Source organism: Euprymna scolopes, chromosome 32 (genome assembly GCF_053919585.1).
Source record: "Euprymna scolopes isolate OS-2025 chromosome 32, ASM5391958v1, whole genome shotgun sequence".
NCBI lineage: Eukaryota > Metazoa > Mollusca > Cephalopoda > Sepiida > Sepiolidae > Euprymna > Euprymna scolopes.
In genome coordinates, this window is record NC_136513.1 from 44,570,448 (window position 1) to 44,589,715 (window position 19,268).

At 35.5% G+C, this 19,268-nt stretch overlaps 1 protein-coding gene across 1 annotated transcript in view; it reads right to left on the reverse strand.

The window, feature by feature from the left end:
- Positions 1 to 14,657: 14,657 nt before the first annotated feature.
- LOC145256314 (uncharacterized) overlaps positions 14,658 to 19,268 on the reverse strand; it is a 144,512-nt gene continuing 139,901 nt past the window's right edge. The window contains exon 2 of the mRNA XM_080115043.1: positions 14,658 to 15,310. The gene's annotated coding sequence lies outside the window, so the exon portion shown is untranslated. The remainder of the gene's footprint in view (positions 15,311 to 19,268) is intronic.

A 19,268-nucleotide genomic window follows, 5' to 3' on the forward strand; every position in this document is an offset into this window, starting at 1 on the left:
ATAATCGAGTTATGCCAGGCCAAGGTCAATATTTTTTCCATTTTGACTACTATGCAATTATTTTACTGGCTAAAAACCACATTAAAAATGTTCTACATGTCCAAATCGCCTATATAATCAAGTTTCAAGTCTGGAGAGCAAAAGTTCAGAGAGGAGTTTGGTAGAGACTTTCCACACACACACACACACACACACGCACACACACACACACACACACACACACACACACACACACACACACACACACACACACACACAGAGGCAAGGTCACTTTTACATATATATGTATAATAAGATAAAGATAAAAAATATAACACGGAAATTACATAATTGTCGATGCAATAATTTATTTCAACCTTAAATATTATGTAATTTCCGTGTTATATTTTTTATCTTTATCTTATTGCTCTGTTTACCACAATAAGCTCTCATACCCGGATTTCCTCTGGATTTATTCCATTATAACACTATATATATATATATATATATATATATATATATATATATATATATATATATATATATATATATATATATAAATATGCATATATGTATATATATATATATGTATATATATATATATATATACACAGGCGGCAAAAAGAAAGTCCGCACTTGTACTTTTTCAGAAACTACAAATTTAAGCTAAATTTAATGTAACTGTTTAAACAAAGTACACCTCATTTGATTAGCCTTTTATTCTTCTATAATTATACCTGTCCATATTTGACTTTTAATTGAAATCTTTTTGCCGGCACTGTATATATAATATGGGTATATATAACATGTATATATATTTGATTACTGTACACGCAATAACCCTTATCCCTGAGTGGCCTTCAGGCCTTGATAAGTGGTGACCCCCATGTAAAAAAAAAGAAAAAGATTAATCGTTCCAACATGGGAAACAATTAATGTTATTAACTAAGTTTTAACATATTAAGTATTGGCTGATAGGAGTTTGAAGACGACAATATAATATGCAGGGAAGTAGTCTTACAATAACATGTTCCATAGAGCAAACCGATATTTCAAAACACTCTGTTGATAAGAATTCCATTTGATGTTATGTACATGGAGAAATGAAAGTCTTTTTCGTGTTAGAAAGATGCTTTTCTTACTCTTGTTCGACCCAAACCAGGCATAGTGCCACTTAGATATAAAAGGGCTACTATTTGGAACGTGTCTACAAAGGACTATGTAAGGACATGAGCAAGATATTTGTTCACATTACATTTAAACTTCTGTATGTTAGCACAGTCAGAGAAGCGTGAAATAGGGAGGGAATTCCAAAGTCTAGCAGTCCAAGGGAAGAAACTAGTAGAGTACAGGGCTCACTAAAATCTAGAGACATCAAAGTGAAGGGGTGGGATTTTGCTTGTTGGGTTAGTCAGGGGTATGTACGTCGAGTGGGTACAAGTGCTATGTTTTCATCAGAGCACATTTAAAACAGGCGTAGGGATGCAACATTGGGACAGGGTGGAATGATAAATTTGTTGGTGATGGGACAGGAGTTGGAGCTTGATTGATAGTGCGGGAACCTATGAGATTGGAGACTCACTTTTGCATCTGTCTAACAGGGAGAGGCTAGTAGGGAGTAGTGGCAGATGTATCAGCACAGATAAGCAAGAATACTCCAGGCATGGACAAATAAGGCAAGATGAGTTCTTACTCTGTGAATGTATTACAAGGAGGAGCTAGGGATAAGAGCTCAGTGAAACATTTTACATGAAAATAGCGATAAAGTTTAGTAAAGTTATAGTGAGAATTGAAATAGGGTTTACAGCTTCTTAACATCAACCTCAAATTTTCAGTGAAGATGGTGGGAAGTCAACCGAAATATTTGATTTTCATTTATTAAAAAAAAAAAATTTCTTAGCACCAAATTTATTTAAAAAAATGTTTTTAATTATACGGTGCTTTTAAATGAAGAAATATTGAATCTCATATATATATATATATATATATATATATATATATATATATATATATATATATATATATATATATATATATATATATATATCTCATATATATATATATATATATATATATATATATATATATATATATATATATATATACTAGCAAAAGTACCCGTCGTTGACTGGGTTATTTCTTCAAACTGAAACATAATTATCAAAGGTATACTTACGCAGATAGATATGAAAAGTCTTTATTAAAGTTTGTGCCTATTTCCATTCTATGGAGGCCAGGCGCGAATGCAGACCCCACAATTTTATTATACCATCCCTATTTAAGTTAAAACATACTTATCAAAGTATTATGTACATCTATATCAAAAACACTTGTAAACTTTTTTTTTATTTTTAAATTTTTTATTTCCATACTTTGTGGACCAGGCGTGTAGGCAGACCCCACAATTTTAATGAATCATCATTATGCCAGATCAAACATACCCATTCCTGTGTCTCGATACATCTTCTATCATTATATGTAATCAGTTTTCTATAATAGTCAACCATATAGGAGCCTATTCGTGACCAGACACACATACAGACGTTCAGCTTTATATTATATATATATGTGTGTATGTGCCTGTGTGTGTGTGTGCCTGTGTGTGTGTGTGTGTGTGTGTGTGTGTGTGTGTCCTGCTCTGCTTTTCGGTTTGCGTGATAATAGAACTTCTCAAATGCACTTGTGATGTTAGGCTGTGTAAGGTGTTAAACTTTATTCAAATTGTCTGTTCCTTCTTTCATCAGATTTTTCCGATTATCGATCATCGATACTTATCAAAGACATTCCAATGAATAACCTACCAAGAAAACTGTTAGGCGCATAAAGTATTGTCGTGCGAAATTTAATAAAAATTCCTAAAAGTTATATTGCAGATAAACACAGGGTGGAATGATATATTTGTCTCCCTAAAGAAAACAACACTACAGATGTATTTTAAAACTTTTATTGAAAAAATCAATTTGATTATGTAGTGAAGCTGACATCTATTCAATGTAGCTGCCTTCAGCCTCAATCACTGCCTCAATACGGGTTCGGAACTGGAAGCATGCCTTTTCCACAAGCACTGGCAGGAGCTCGACGAATACTCAACGGATGGCGGCAATCAAACTGGTTTTTGGTGTCATAGGAGGTCATGTTGGTGATGTTCTTGACGTATGACCAAACGAAGCAGTCCAGCGGGCTCCGATCAGGGAAGGAGAGGCCAGTGTGAGAGGGTGCAAAGTCATAGCACTCTTTCTGAAGCCTGGGTAAGTTTGAACTTGTGGACCAGCGCCAAGTCCTACTGCCACACCAAGAGTCTGCCAGAGGCCACCTGATTACACCAGGGGATCACCACACTCTTCTTGGTGTTGACTTTCAAGCTGTCTTCGAAGATGTGAGGTGGCATGATGTGGCCCTCACTTGAAACTACACTAGAGACCATAACCGTGGCCAGGAACTTTATTGAGCTGTGCCCTCAAGTGTTGAACCGTCCAGATTTGCATTTTGAGGGTGCTGGAAATGGTCCTGTTGTAACAACTTAGATCGGTAGAGAGCCTGAGTTGTACAGCGGCGCATCTCCGACACCGCTCGTTGAACATTGTATCACTTTCAGACATGATAGATAGAAGGCTCTTATCGCTTTTGGGATTTGTACACAACTGGCCAATTCTTAGATGGTCCGAAAAAAAAACAAACTGGTTTTCATCAAAAGGAAAAGGAATAATGTTGTCTTTTCTAGTGCGACAATTTCATCGTTCCTCCCAGTATATATATATCCCTTGTTTTAACTTTGTTGTATAAACTTTTTTGTCACAAAGTTATTCTTTCTCAGATTCAATGGCAGCATGAATTTTGATGGATTTCTTCAGTTCGTGTCCCCTTGATCTTCTATTAATAGGATGAGGCGGCAATCAGTTCGCTTTTAGAAATCGATTTATCTCCAGTGAGAATGAATGCTTGAAACAGACAAGTCACATCATGACGATGGTGGTGAAGGATACGAATTACAGGGCAGGGGAGACGGGACGAGGTCGGAGGGCTGGTAGGAGGCGGTTATCGAGCGGGTCGTTTAAGAATTGTCCCGAATGGCACGGAAGAGAAAGAGGTTGATAAACTAAGTGGACTTCATTTCCAACTGCTGATGTGGACGCCATGCCGGTTGTGCAAGACGAGATGCAGCGGGGCACTAGGGATCGGGACGGAGGAGGTGCAGACTAGGAGGGAAGGCCAGTTAGGCATCTCTTCCTCTCACTCTCTCTTCCGCTTCCTCTTCCTCCGTCCCCTTCTCTCACTTTACCTTCCTTCTTATCACTTTTAGCATGCACAGCTGCAATTTTCATTCTTGTTGAATAAATAAACGATGGGGCTGGGCGGTGATGGAGGGTGTTGGCCGAAGTGGGGGAGGGTGGTAACGAAGAATATTTCTATAGGGTGTGGGTTTTTCTAGCACCTAGACTTTTCTACCCCCCATCGTCTCGCATTTTTTTTCTGATACAAAGTTCATCATCATCATCATCATCATCATCATCATCAGCAGCAGCAGCAGCAGCAGCAGCATCGTCGTCGTCGTTATCATCATCATCATCATTGTCATCATTATTATCATCTTTATCGTCATCATCATCATTGTCATCATCATTGTCATCATCATTGTCATTATCATTGTCATCATCATCGTCCTTGTCATCATCATCATCATCGTCATCATTATTGGCATCATCATCAGCGTCATCATCATTATCATCACCGTCATCATCATCATCATCATCATCATCATCATCAGCATCATCATCATCATCAGCATCATCATCATCATCACCGTCGTCGTCGTCATCATCATCATCATCATCATCATCATCATCATCATCATCATCATCATCACCACCACCGTCGTCATCATCATCATCATCATCATCATCATCATCATCATCATAATCATCCAAAAATTGCATCCGGTGGTGAGATGATAATTGGGAAGCTTTGAAGAGTGTGGAGTAATACTAGTTCGAAATCCATTCTGTTCCAGAAAGTACTTACTAGGTTTTCATCTATGGGTCAAATAGAATTTGTCCTAAACGCGACACTAATGCTTTCTGTCTTTTGGCGTAAAATAGTGCAGTTCTGTTCTGATGATGCAGTTAAACTTATTTCTGTCCTCAGCCTCTGCAGGGGAGGGGAATCTTCCTAGAACTGAGTCAATTGTTACTTTGGCTCTCTATCCAGAGTGCCCCCTTTTTAGGGGAACTGGATTAAAAACAAACTTCATATCTAACATTTTCTCCGTAGGGAAAAAATTAAATAGGATGACACATAATTTATAATACCTTACGCTAAATCACTCCCCTCCAAAATGAGTTTCTATTTTTTTAGGCGATAAAATAAATAGGGACACTAAACTGCCTTGGGCATCCTCAGGTCATCTCAACCTAAATGGATGGTAATAGTTGATGCTACTAAGCCTAAACTTCTTTCCTTTAATAATTTCAAGAAACCTTCTCAACCACAAATTGCCATGACTAATAATGATAACTTATCTGAGAGCTTATCGTTCAAACTCCTCGGCTTAACATTCATTGGCAACATGAACTGGAACAAATACATTTGTTGTATAGAGGTACATATTTAAAGATGACGGGAGTTCATGTTGGGGCACATATATAACGATGGTGATGACAATTCTGATGGGAAAACATTTATATATATTGCACCATGACAACGACTGTGACAATTCTTGTAAGACATTCACAGCAAGAATTCGTTTTTCTGCCTTAATTTGCATATGTGCAAAGACAGCTGCTGCTGCTAATATTTTCACTAGTCAGCTACCCTACGGCTGCAGCTAATTTTCTCACACGTGCGCTATACGCGCTATGTTACATTTCTAGAATAGTTCTTACTAGAAATGTATTAGAGAAATCAATGCCAATAATAGAGCTGTAAGATTCATTTGAAATGAATGAATTTATTTTATTATTAGAATCCTTTGAGATGAGTAATTTTGTATATTTATTTATTTATTTGCCCTAACCATCATGGTTATTGTTGTTTCACCGCGTTTCGGCCAACTCATCCTCTGGCCTTCTTTAGGTGATTAACCGCGATGGAAAAGGAATGCTGAGCCTCCATCCTCAGTAATTACTGCCTTCCATAGTTGTTGCTGTCTCGCCACGTTTTGGCCAACTTATCCTGTGGCCAGCTTCGGATAAGATTGAAACTGCTATCCTCAAACAATGCTCACCTGGAACCGTAGAAATTCAACGCCTTTATCCACTGCGCAAAGAAACCAATGCCAACAATAGTCATATGATTCTTTCGAAATGAATGAATATACTCTATTTAAATTACTCCATAGAAACAACATATTTCGTTGATACGTCCATTTAATTCACGCATGTGCATAATCTATGTGTTTAACGCTGAAAATATTTGGTAAAACTTAAGCGTGACAGACAAAACGACGGAGGGAAATTTTGTAGAAATATTTTAACGTATCTAAAATAAAATGTCTATTCAAACTGCCCGTGTAACGCTGTACACTTTTGCACAACACGTTGTAATCTCATCGCAAAGGAAAGAATATATATATATATTTAAAAAAAAAACCTTCAACTCGTTTTTTTTCTTTGTAACAACATGTATTTTCTCGTTGTTACCGCCGTAACATCGCCCACGGGACCTCGAACGTTATTTACGCCTCTAACGTGATCTCGGACGTAATTTCGTTCCGTGCTCCACGTCTCTCTCTCTCTCTCTCTCTCTCTCCCTCTCTCTCTTTCTCTCTCTCTCTCTCGTGATCGTCTTCTTTTTCTTTTTATAGTTTTTTTTCATTACCTGTGACGTCATGTCGCACGCATTTGCATATTACTGTAACGTTACGTGACGTTGCACTTTACTTCAGTAATTCATTAAAATAAACATGTAGTCTTGTAACATAGCCGTTACAAACAAACAAAGGAAAGAAGTAAATAAAAATTCGGGTCGGCATTTTTTCTTTTTTAACAATATCTCTATTTTATTGTTACTTTTATGGCAATCAGTTAGGGATTAAAAGAGATTAGTTACCATAATACCACATTTACTCTAGAAGTTCTCTTGGGAACTATTAAGGCGATCTTGCTGAAATTTTGCATTTAGGTTTGTTATGATAACGTGCAATATGATAACTTATCAAGGCCGGAGGCCACTCGAGGATAAGGGTTAATGGGTATACATTAGTCAATGTGATTATAGCGTAGTAAACATGAGTAATGGAAATTTTGGTAAATTGGATTACTTAGGGGGCGGTTCACCGAGAATTTGTTTACGTTGGACTTGAAGACAATCAGATTGTAGTCAGCTGGAAAGCAGGCAAACGGAAGAGAGTTCCACAGGCGTGCAGTTCTAAGAACGAAGCTTTGTTCATGGAATCTGCATTTCTACCCCTTTTTCTTTCTTTCTTCTTTCTTCGTTCTCTCCTTTTCTTCGGTTTATTTCACTCTTGTTTTCTCTATTTTTCTGTAATTTTTTTCTTTCCATCTCTCTCTCTCTTTCTCTCTCTCTCTCTCTCTCTTTCTTTCTCTCTCTCTTTAATTTCTTTACTCTGTAGTTTCTATCTCTCTCTTTCTTTCTCGCTTTCTGACTCTCTCTTTCTCTGTGTAATTTATAACTTTCTTTCCCCGTGCTCTCTCTCTCTCTCTCTCTTTCTCTCTCTCTCTTTCTCTCTCTCTCTGTAATTTCTTTTTTTCCCCCTCCCTCCTAAATATTTGGCAAGTGTTACTTTGACCTCGTGCTGCTTGTTGATCAAAAATATTTGGTTCTTTACTGTTGGCATCTCAAATGTCAATCTCGGGCAGTTTACATTAAGGATTTTGGACCAAAGGAAGAATACACATCACAACATTTGAATCATTTTTGCTTTGACACCTTTTTTTTTATTATTCTGTAAACAAAAGTAAAGGAGAATTAGAATATTTGATATTCTATTTTATCAGATTACCAATGCGAAATTAAATTAATATTCAATGCACGTGAGTGTTGCCACTGTTTAAGAATACACGCACATACAAGAAAGTAAACAGACATTTCATTTATTAATAGTTTGTCTATAACAAATTTTCCGTGATTGAATGAACATATGGGCAGACGCTTTTCCACCTAATATGCTATTACTAGGGTTATGACAACAGAATATTATCATTGTTTTTACTCTCGAGTATATATCCGATACAGTTAGACACAGTTAATCAGCTGAGAACCACATCAGTCTATATAAAAGCATATAAGATATCAACGGATACACACTCGAGAGTTAAAACAATGAAAAATGCTGTTGTCATAGCCCTAGCTATTACATAGATCGCACACAAGTATTACTCAATTACGCACCGGTTGTCTGCCCTTGTTGTGAATTCCGATTTGGCCGACAGGTGGCGTTCTACTTAGTATACCGTTAGCTACTTATCTCTTTCTCTTCTAGTCTGCATGTCCACGTAAACGCACGCAATTTTTCCTTGTGCCTCGACAGACGCGTTATCCTTTCCAAGGTAAGGACGAATACACGTGTATACCTCAACGAGCTCTTGCATACACAATGAACATTCAACGTATAGTTTAATGAATATCAGACCAACATATACACAATGAACATTCAACGTATACTTTAATGAATATCAGACCAACATATACTGTGTTGTTCATAACTTCTCTGTGTAAATGAATATTCTCTGTATATATGTATATATGTAAATATGTATATATGTAAATATGTAACTCTGCTTCAGCGTGCTTCCTTTTCATGTCTCTAATTTAAATGTGTTTCTCTTAATGTTGTCGTTCTCTTTTATTCGGAGTCGTATCTGGTGTATACAAGATTGGTGACGAAAAATGTCTCTTACATATGTTCATGCTTACCAACTTTCCACAAATCGACTAGCAGTCTACGTCACGAACATCGCATCCACCGGGTCTTAACCACTTAGACATTTTTATCAGTGAGTCTCAAAAATAATCAGTATGAAAATAATCCCCAGGCTATTCTTGAACCGAAGAAGCCCGTTACAGTCAGAATCAGTGCCAAAAAGAGGAGTGCGTTAGAGTAATTGACGACTTTGCACATCGTATCCAGACGTGCATGCAACGCAGAGGTGCACATTTATAGCATATCATTGAACAGCAATAAAACCCAGATGAATAAATAAAGTTATTTCAATTACGATATTTTAAAGGTATTTAAAAATACATTTTATCAAAAGGTTATCATTTTGTGGTTCTAGTGGGGCAGATTGCTGAAACAATCTTTCACTTGGTGATACAAGCACCAAAATTGAAATTTGTCAGGTTTCCTTCTGCAGCCATCTTGAAAACTGGCAGTCATCTTGAATTTTCTGATGACTAACGTTCTTTTCTTAAAATGTGTGTTCTTAACGTCATTTGTGCCAATTTTGGTGCTTATATCACTAAGTGAAAGATTCTTATTGAATATTGAGATAACCTGCCCCATTATTCTGGCAGCATTGGATATTAAGAGCTAATAAACGTAGGCGGTTTCACTTTTAGAAAATTTGCTTTTATGGTCCAAAGTTTTTATTAAAAGATTTTTTAATAAAAAAAATAAATTAAAAAATAAATAAACATATTAATAAAAAAGTAATTTAAAAACAATGATGAGACAAATGAAGTTTTCAAATTGTTTTTATTTTACGGTCATTTTTTTTTATATCTTCAAATAATCTTATAGTATTTCATAAATATCCACACGAGTTGTATAGTCCACGAACCAAGATTCACGGCTAAAACTTTGTTGTGAAGTTTATTTGTACCAAATATGGTTGGTTTATTTGGATCATTGTTCTCATCTCGAATGATAGTCACACAACGTTTCGGTTAATGTAACGGGTGACCATCTTCAAGTGTATCTTGTCGAACTCAGGAATTTAAACGTAATTCCATACGGAACTCTTTATTTAATACATGGAGGTACCATGAGCAAGTAGATGTCCTAAGTAAGTCGCAATTGTATTCTTAGTGTCGCCCGCACTGAGGATTGAACCACCAACCTCGACAACAGTGTCACTGACAACGTAATTTTACTAAGTATTTCATCTGTTACGCCAACGAGTCCTTGCAAAGTATTTAAGATTTCTACCTGGTTTACAGAATGAGAGCACGCACATTCCCGAGTTCAACAGAAAGATTCATAAATTCAACAAAATAAACCTGAAGAAGGTCGGAGGTTACATTGGCCAAAACATTATTAAAATAACACTCAAGGTGAGAATAGTAGTCCGAATGATCAAAATAATCTGAATTTTTAATCCTCATCTTCAAAATCCAGAAAGGTTAATTTACGTCATCTGCACAAGTTCAACATTTGTTCAGCCATAGTCTCATTGGCACAGGTTTAATTTTTCTCTTTATTTTTTGTTCTCAGCCGTGCAGAATAAATAACTATTTATTTAATAATAGTAAGTCTCTATGTTAAGTTCCAGGAGTGCCCTCGACTACTCTTCATGCATCCCAATATTCTGTGGTGTGTAAAATATAGTCATTGACTGTTCATGTCATAAAGAGCCACATCATTCTCGCAGGATGAATTTTATTTTTTTTAGAGGCGGCGCATTTTAAATCGAATACTCTATTTTCTTTAATTGCAGATTCCACAGTTATTGATTATTTTTGAATTCGGCTTAGTTTGGCAATTCATCATTTAGTTTGGCGATGCATCATTTAGTTTGGCAATTCATCATTTAGTTTGGCAATTCATCATTTGGTTTGGCGATACATCATTTAGTTTGGCGATGCATCATTTAGTTTGGCAATTCATCATTTAGTTTGGCAATTCATCATTTGGTTTGGCGATGAATTATTTAGTTTGGCAATTCATCATTTAGTTTGGCAATTCATCATTTGGTTTGGCGATGAATTATTTAGTTTGGCAATTCATCATTTAGCTTGGCGATGAATCATTTAGTTTGGCAATTCATCATTTTGTTTGGCGATTCATCATTTAGTTTGGCAATTCATCATTTAGTTTGGCAATTCATCATTTGGTTTGGCGATGCATCATTTAGTTTGGCAATTCATCATTTAGTTTGGCAATTCATCATTTGGTTTGGCGATGAATTATTTAGTTTGGCAATTCATCATTTAGTTTGGCAATTCATCATTTGGTTTGGCGATGCATCATTTAGTTTGGCAATTCATCATTTAGTTTGGCAATTCATCATTTGGTTTGGCGATGCATCATTTAGTTTGGCAATTCATCATTTAGTTTGGCAATTCATCATTTGGTTTGGCGATGAATTATTTAGTTTGGCAATTCATCATTTAGCTTGGCGATGAATCATTTAGTTTGGCAATTCATCATTTTGTTTGGCGATTCATCATTTAGTTTGGCAATTCATCATTTAGTTTGGCGATGAATCATTTAGTTTGGCAATTCATCATTTAGTTTGGCGATTCATCATTTAGTTTGGCAATTCATCATTTAGTTTGGCGATTTATTATGAGCAGCGTTTGCAAACTGCAAATTTATTTTGAAAATCACGGTTCTGTTCAAACAACACTTTGTGCATTGCGTGAGGTTTACGGCGTTCATAATCGATCAATCATCAGAATAAATCGAAGAAACTGTGAATCGTTTTCACACTTTGTTCGCTTTAAACGATAATATCCGTCCTGTAAAATGTCATTCAGTGCACACACACACACACACACACACACACACAAGCGATTGCTGCTCTACAGCGTAGTCTTGATGATGATGATGACGACGACGACGACGACGACGACGACGACGACAATGATGTAAATGTGTCAATTCGTCAACGTGTTCAACACTTAAAATTGTGTCCTTCAACTTTATGGAAAAATTTGCGTAAACATGTTGGTTTGTGTGCTTACGCGATTCAATTTGTGCAAGAGTTGGAGCCAAATGATCATCGTTTACGCCGTACATTTGGTAGATGGATCGAAAGAAACATTGCCGTATATGCACATTTTTTCCTTTCCAATTTTTTTAGATAAATGGCTATGTCAATAAACGGAATTGCCGATGATAACCACACGCTATGATCGAAACACAATTGCATCCAGAAAAAGTCACCATTTGTTCATTTTATATACTGGTGGAATCATTGGTCTTTAAAAAATGTCTTTAAAAATGTTGATGGTCAGAACATAACAGTTAATGGTGAACGATACAGAAAAATGATGACCTTCTTCTTTGTGCCTAAACTGGAAGCATTAATATTGCAGACATGTGGTTTCAGCAGGACAGAGCCACATGCCACACAGCACGCGATATAATCAATTTACTGTGTGAAGCATTTGATGAATGAATAATTTCACGAAATGAACCTGTCAACTGGCCACCTTGTTCGAGCAATTTAATTAGATTATTTTCTTTAGGAATATGTAAATCTCATGTCTACACTGATAAACCAGACACAATAGACCACGTGGAAGACAACATTCTGCACGTTATTACCGAAAGGCGGTCTACTTTAATCAAAATTGAACCTCTAGATTGGGACATATACACGCGAGCTGCAGAAGGATGGTGGGCACATGCCCGAAATTGTATTTAAATTAAAAATGCCGAAAATTTATCTTTGGATCATCTCACATATTTATATAATAAAAATATATTTCTGTGATCTGTTTTAATTTAAAGTTCGCCCCCTCTAAAAAAACACACTATATATTTGATATTGTGATGACATAACTGTCGGTCTTAGTGGAGTACACTGAACTCTATGTAGATCTGGTATGCTGCATATCCAATTCGCCATTATGTGAAACATAAAGAATTTCAATAATATAGATCAATTGTCGGTGTTTTACTCTTGATTAATGGATGACTCAAGTCAAGTATTTTCATATGTAAACTCGAATGTCTACCAAGAGGCAGAGTTATGCACAACGAATATTGTCATAGAATGATATTTGTTACCGGAACAGTAACAGAAACTCGCTATGAAGTGAGCGGCTAACAGAAAATACTGATGTATGCAAAAAATAGCGTACCTTGTAGACTTGTATATAATTGTGTTTATCGGCTATTTATACTTGGAGGGTATTTAATTTTGACAGTCAGATAATGTTGGGTAATCAGGAGAGAATATATGAATATGAATATGTAGTTTTGATGCCTTCCTTTTGTCGGCTTTTCCAGGTATCATTTCCCCCTCACTCACTGATGTGAGTCTCCATTATCTGAATTGCATTTAAATTAAATGAACTGTTCAATACTGGACATTCAAGGACTTAGCGTTTCTCATGTCGCTCAACAGTTTAGCGTGTAGAGATAAGTTCGTTTAAAAACTAGTTTCTCAAATAGTTTTGTGCACAGCGAACACACAGACACAATTCGTAAAAAAGAAAAGAATAAACAATTATCGCTCTTTTGACCTCATCTCTGACAAACAGGCGTCGACACTGAACTTCCGTTTTTTTTTGTTTTGTTTTTTTTTACATGGGTGTCACCACTTATCAAGGCCCAGAGGCCACTCGAGGATAAGGGTTAATAGGTATACATTAGTCATTGTGATTTTAGCATAGTAAACAGTGGGAATTTTGTAACTTGGATTACTTAGGGGGACGATTCAATTAGAACTTGTTCACATTGGACTTTTTCTTTTTTTTCATAGGTATCAACACATTATCAAGGCCAAGAGGCCACTCAAGGTATAAGGTCAAAGAGTGTACAGTAGAAATTGGACAATATAATAATCATTAGTAATGAAAATTTGTTAAATTTGATAACTTATATGGAACGGCTCATCAATATCTTTTCCTTTTCCGTCTCTCTCTTTTCCTTTTTGTCTGTAGCACGCGACAGTGACAGACGATGGGCGACGTGTTCCAAAGTTTGGCTTACACACGCAAACACGACTCTGTAATGAAACAAATTTTTGCGTACTAATCCAGTCTTAGTGAGGTAAGCTAAACATTATATAATCATGAACACATCGGGAACAACATGAACTAAAACGTATTTTTTGTATAAAAACGCAGAAATGTTTTCTACTTGTCTTTAATACATTCTACAAGTTGTACATATATAAACTCGACATCTATTTTTCTATTTTATTTTCATTAATTTACAAGCCGTTCGAACACGTAATGCTACTGTGACAAGCGTAAAACGTTTCGGTAAGCATATACTGAAATACGTCAAGAATGAGAGTTCATATACAAACGTTGTTTTAACTTGGATAAAATAAAATATGCATCAAGTGAGCTTGAAAGTCAAATCACAACGTAATATAAGGAAAATAAACAAATATTTTACTTCTTTGAAACTTATCACAAATATATTTCAGAGGTATACTCCATCTTCAGTGTGTTGTTCTGTTTCTTTTTTTTTTTTTTTTTTTTTTTTTTTTTTCTTCCTTGCCATGTTGTAAAGTTTGGAGAAAGAAGTCTGAAATAATTATTATAACCCGGATGTAAATATCAGAACTGATAAAAGTTATTTCAACTCTGATATTTTCAAGGTATTTAAAAATACATTTAATCAAGGGGTTATCATAGTGTGGTCTGACAGTATATGACATTTAGAGTTAGTAAGCACAAGCGGCCATTTTTAGGAAAATTTGATTTGAGGACCCAAAATTTATATAAAAAGATTTTTTTAATAAAAAAATAAATTCAAAAAGGGCAAACATTTTAATAACAAAAAAGTATAATTTAAAAAAAATAGGATGAAACACATGAAGTTTTCAAATTGTATTTATTTTACAGTCATTTTTTTTTTATCTCTTCAAATAATCTTACAGCATTCCATAAATATTCACACGAGTTTTATAGTCCACGAACCAACAACTGGCTTTTTTCTTTTCTCTCTAAACAGTTGAAAGAAAAAGCGGTTTATATCTTCCTCCTCGTCCTCATCCAATCTACACATGTATATTTGACCAATCCCTTATCTTCATCTCCAACCACCATCCGTTTCTCTCTCTATCTATCTTCCCTCCCCCCTCTCTCTCTCTCTCTCTCTCTCTCTCTCTCCTTCTCTCTCTCTCTCTCTCTCTCTCTTTGGTAGAAAAGGCAAGATGGTTATTGGTAAACCAATCAACAACAGTAGCAGCAGCGTTGGTCGAAGATAAAATGGTTCTTGAGCCAGAATGGTACCAGTTTTCGGTCCTGATCATCATTCCAGGCTCAGATACAAGACACAAAGAGAGAGAGAAAGAGAGAGAGAGAGAGAGAGAGAGAGAGAGAGAGAGAGAGAAAGAGAAATAGAGAGAGAAGGGGATATTTAATACTATGAGCAGAGTTTGTCCTAGAAAATGGTAGCTGCAACCAGCAGGGAACCACACACACCTTCAAACTTGGTTGAGGAAGCCAGTTTGTTGAAAGCAAACACCTGAAAAAGATAAAAAAAAAAGAATTTTTTTTATGAGAAGACGAAATAAATGATCTCAGTATCTAAGGCGCAACAAATACAAAATCAAGAAAATTTATTATTCATTTAACACGATAGCAGGTGCTCAACTGATCTTCAATCTATGGATCCCTCACCCTGTAAAATATTCACAACACTCGTCTTGTCAACAGTTTCCCTTATTCTCTATCTGTGCCTAAAACTAAACAAAAACTCCGTTTTTCCCCCTAGAACTACTCGTCTATGGAACACAATTTTACAAATCTGTTTCCCAGTTGACCATAACATGGTCATTTTCAAGTCGAATATAAACAGGGTCTTGTTGAGCCGTCCTTTTAAATAAATAAACACAACTCAATTTCCACAATTACTGATCATAATAGAAGTTTACCACTGTTCTCCTGATATTCACAAAACCCTTATCCTCGTGGTGCCCCTCTTAGTAAAGAAAAAACTTAAATTTCTTTGTTTAAATAATACTTAACTAATTATGCAATACTAGCTGTCTGGGAGTGTTATTCTTATTTTATTTTGCATTCATTTTTTTTTTTTTTTTTTTAACAAGGCATATTTTTTTTTTCAAACAAAAACGAAACAACAAACTGCTCAATTTCCTGAAGATGAAGATTTTACCATCCGAAAATTAAAAAAAAAAAAATCCATCTTATCTTTACTAAATAACAATATTTATTAAAAACAATATCACGCCTGTGTGGTGTTTCTAACCGTTAAATCTTAAATTATTATCGAGTGTTTTAAACAGTAAATTCCTTTTTATTAAACACGCGTTCGACGGACGCCAAAAATCTGTAATCAGACGTATACATCATTCTTTAAGTCATAGCAAGAAGAAGAAGAAGAAGAGGAAGAAGAAGAAGAAACTATCCAATTTCCTGAAGATGAATATTTCACGATCCAAAAATTTGAAAGAAAAAAAAAAATTCAATTTTATTTTTAATAAATAGCAATATTTATTAAAAATAACTTTACATTCGTCTTGTTAAATCTTAAACTATTTTTTGTTTATAGTTATAATTTTAAGAGATAAATTTCATCATTACAACATTGCTGAATTAATTGAATCACATTCTTATCAAACTATATTAAACCGTACTTACATTTAGCGTTTAATTAGAGTCGCCAATCTAATAGGTCTCGCACTGTCGCCCAAACTCCAACCTCTGTCCCATCGCCGAAATGTGGCATCCCTGTGCCGGTTTTCCAAGTACTTTAATAGAAAGTGCTCGGACGTTCTCAAAGCACTAGTATTCCCTCGACGTAAATACCCTCCCCGATTGACCTGACAAGCAGCAAAATCACACCCCTATACAGTAGAGATCTCTAGATGCCGTAAAGCCTTCTTCTCAAATAGCTTCTTACCTGGAACTGCTACACTTTGGAATTTCCTCCCAGCCCCCTGCTTCCCTATCTGTACTGACATGCAGCAGTTAAAAACAGACATCTCGCTACCCAACTCCCTAAATAGTATCGCGGTAAATCTGGTCATTATTAGTAGCCCTTACGACTCCTTACGACTTAGTGGCAGTGCTTTGTTTAGAGTGAATAAGCAGTAAAAAAAATTTAAAAAAAAAAAAAGAAAATTATGCTAGCTTTCCCTTCCCGTAGTTGCCCAGGAATGTTTTTACTATCATTTTGTTTTTCATTCTTTTTTTTTTTTTTTTTTTTTTGTAAGCTATATCATCTTTTTGCTTTCAGTTATAATCTTGAAATTAAAAGTTACTTATTACAGTATTGGTTATCAGATTAATTGAATCGTAATCTAATCAGATTATGATTAATTTCTAATAATAATTTTCATTGTGCAAATAACACTTATCTAGTTTTATATTGAAGCGTCTTGGTATTGCACTTTATCACTTTTCTCACACGTTAAAAAAAAAAAAAACGATATCGTCCGATCAGCAAAGATGTTGATTGGTTGATCAATCTGATATCGCTAACATAAACAATTTCGACTTTAATCATTTTAAAATGAATTGCTCCAAAATAAATTTATTATACATTCCAAAAAGTGACATTTTTTTATTGGTGTAAAGAATATTCAACTGACAAATTACTGTTAAAGGGACGTAGAACATGTTTATTTAATTAACGAATAATTGGTTAAAATATAATGGTGGAACGAGTTATGCAGTTTAACAGCAAAATACTTTAAGTTGCGTCAGTTTGAGTCCGTCACACCTTTGCATTGTTCTGCTTTTCATAAACTTTAACTTCTTCTTATATTATAGAGAGGTACCAGCGATCTCCTTTCGCATTGTGTTCTGCAATCCTGAACGTTCTGCCTCAGATTTGTGTGAATGAACATGTATCACTGTCACATTTTCTGTATTGTCTAACTATCGTGATGTTCCTAAGTTTTATGAATTCCCTAATTAACTTAGTAGTGTCTATCTATTGCTAACGGTTTTATGACCATGACTTTAAAAAAAAAAATGGCTAAAAAATATATTTAAAGAATATTTAATTGTCAGTGACCATTATTTTCACAAAATACACTCTTTTAAAATTAATATTCTTAAACTCAAGTTACATTAATCATTTAAAAGAACTACTGTCATTAACAGTAAATTATGCATCTGTGGAATTTCCTATGGTCCTTTTAGCATTTATATATTTTTTGTGCAAATTTTACTGCAGAAAATGGAGGACGACATTGTTTCATAAATATTAAGGCTCGAGTTTTAATAAATTTTACAGTCCTCAGAATAATATAAAGGCTTTCATTCTTGAGAAACAATGGATATTCTCTGTAAGCGTGCTTGTGTGTGTAGAGGGGGGGGGGGCTACATTGAAGCAAGGGTTGTAGAATTTCCAACCAAACATCTAAACTGACATTAATAGAGTCTACTGACAAGAACAAGCCTAGGACGATGAGAAATAATGCTGATATAAGCAGAGAAACACTGGCGATATTTCTCAATTTTCCTTCTAGAATAGTTTCACAACCAAGGCTTGGGAGTCTAGTCTACCCTATTAGTTAACGATGTTAAGACGCAGAACATTTATTTAAAAATAAGCTTTAGCATAACAGAATGACAATAAGAAACATCCTGTTAAAAACTTTAATTATTTTAATAGTAAAAAGACATACAAAATTTATTTAAAAAAACTGAACTTTCTACAAGTTTTATAAATAATTAAACATAACTGCTTTAAAAAGTGAATGTAGTTTGCTTGAAGCATTGTGTAGTATGTACATAAAAAATGTATACTTTAAATAGATCACACGGTTATATGTAATATATAGAAGGCAGTACAATGCAGAGGTAATGGACGGACACAAATTGTAGTTGTATTAATAAAACTATTCTTAATCTGCTTCAGTTTGTGCCTTTCTATTACTTCTGCATTGTACTGCCTTCTACATCTATATATCTATAAAAGTGAAATTGTCTGTCTGTCTGTGTACATTTCCCTGGGCCCTCGGGCCAAGATCAAAGTGTCGTGCGGCATTTGACAGAAGATGGATACATGTAGCAAGTCTGTGTGTACGAAAAGGAGCCAAGTTTGAATACGTGTTCCCCGCCTAGGTGTGGAACGCGCAGTTCCGCCAAGCATGATCCATTTTCAGCCTCTTAGCTAGCCGAGTAAATGCTTCATCCCTCCTCAAGTAGGAAGCCTCCAAGATCCCCATCCCCTCCTATCTGCAATTTTTTCTTCTCACCCCTCACTCTAAATTTCACCCATCTTGGAGAGAAAGAAATCGATCACTAACTCCCCATCCCTCACCCACAAAATTTTGTTTTCTCCATTTCGTTCCATCTATAGAGCATCCCCACTTAGAGACCGGCCTGGAGGAGCTCAGGTTCCTTTACAAACCAAGTGAAACAGACGGTCTATCAACTAGACGAGGTTGGGAGGGTCCTACTAACCACTCCCCCCACCCCGCCCTCGACACAAATGAATTATCGTATCA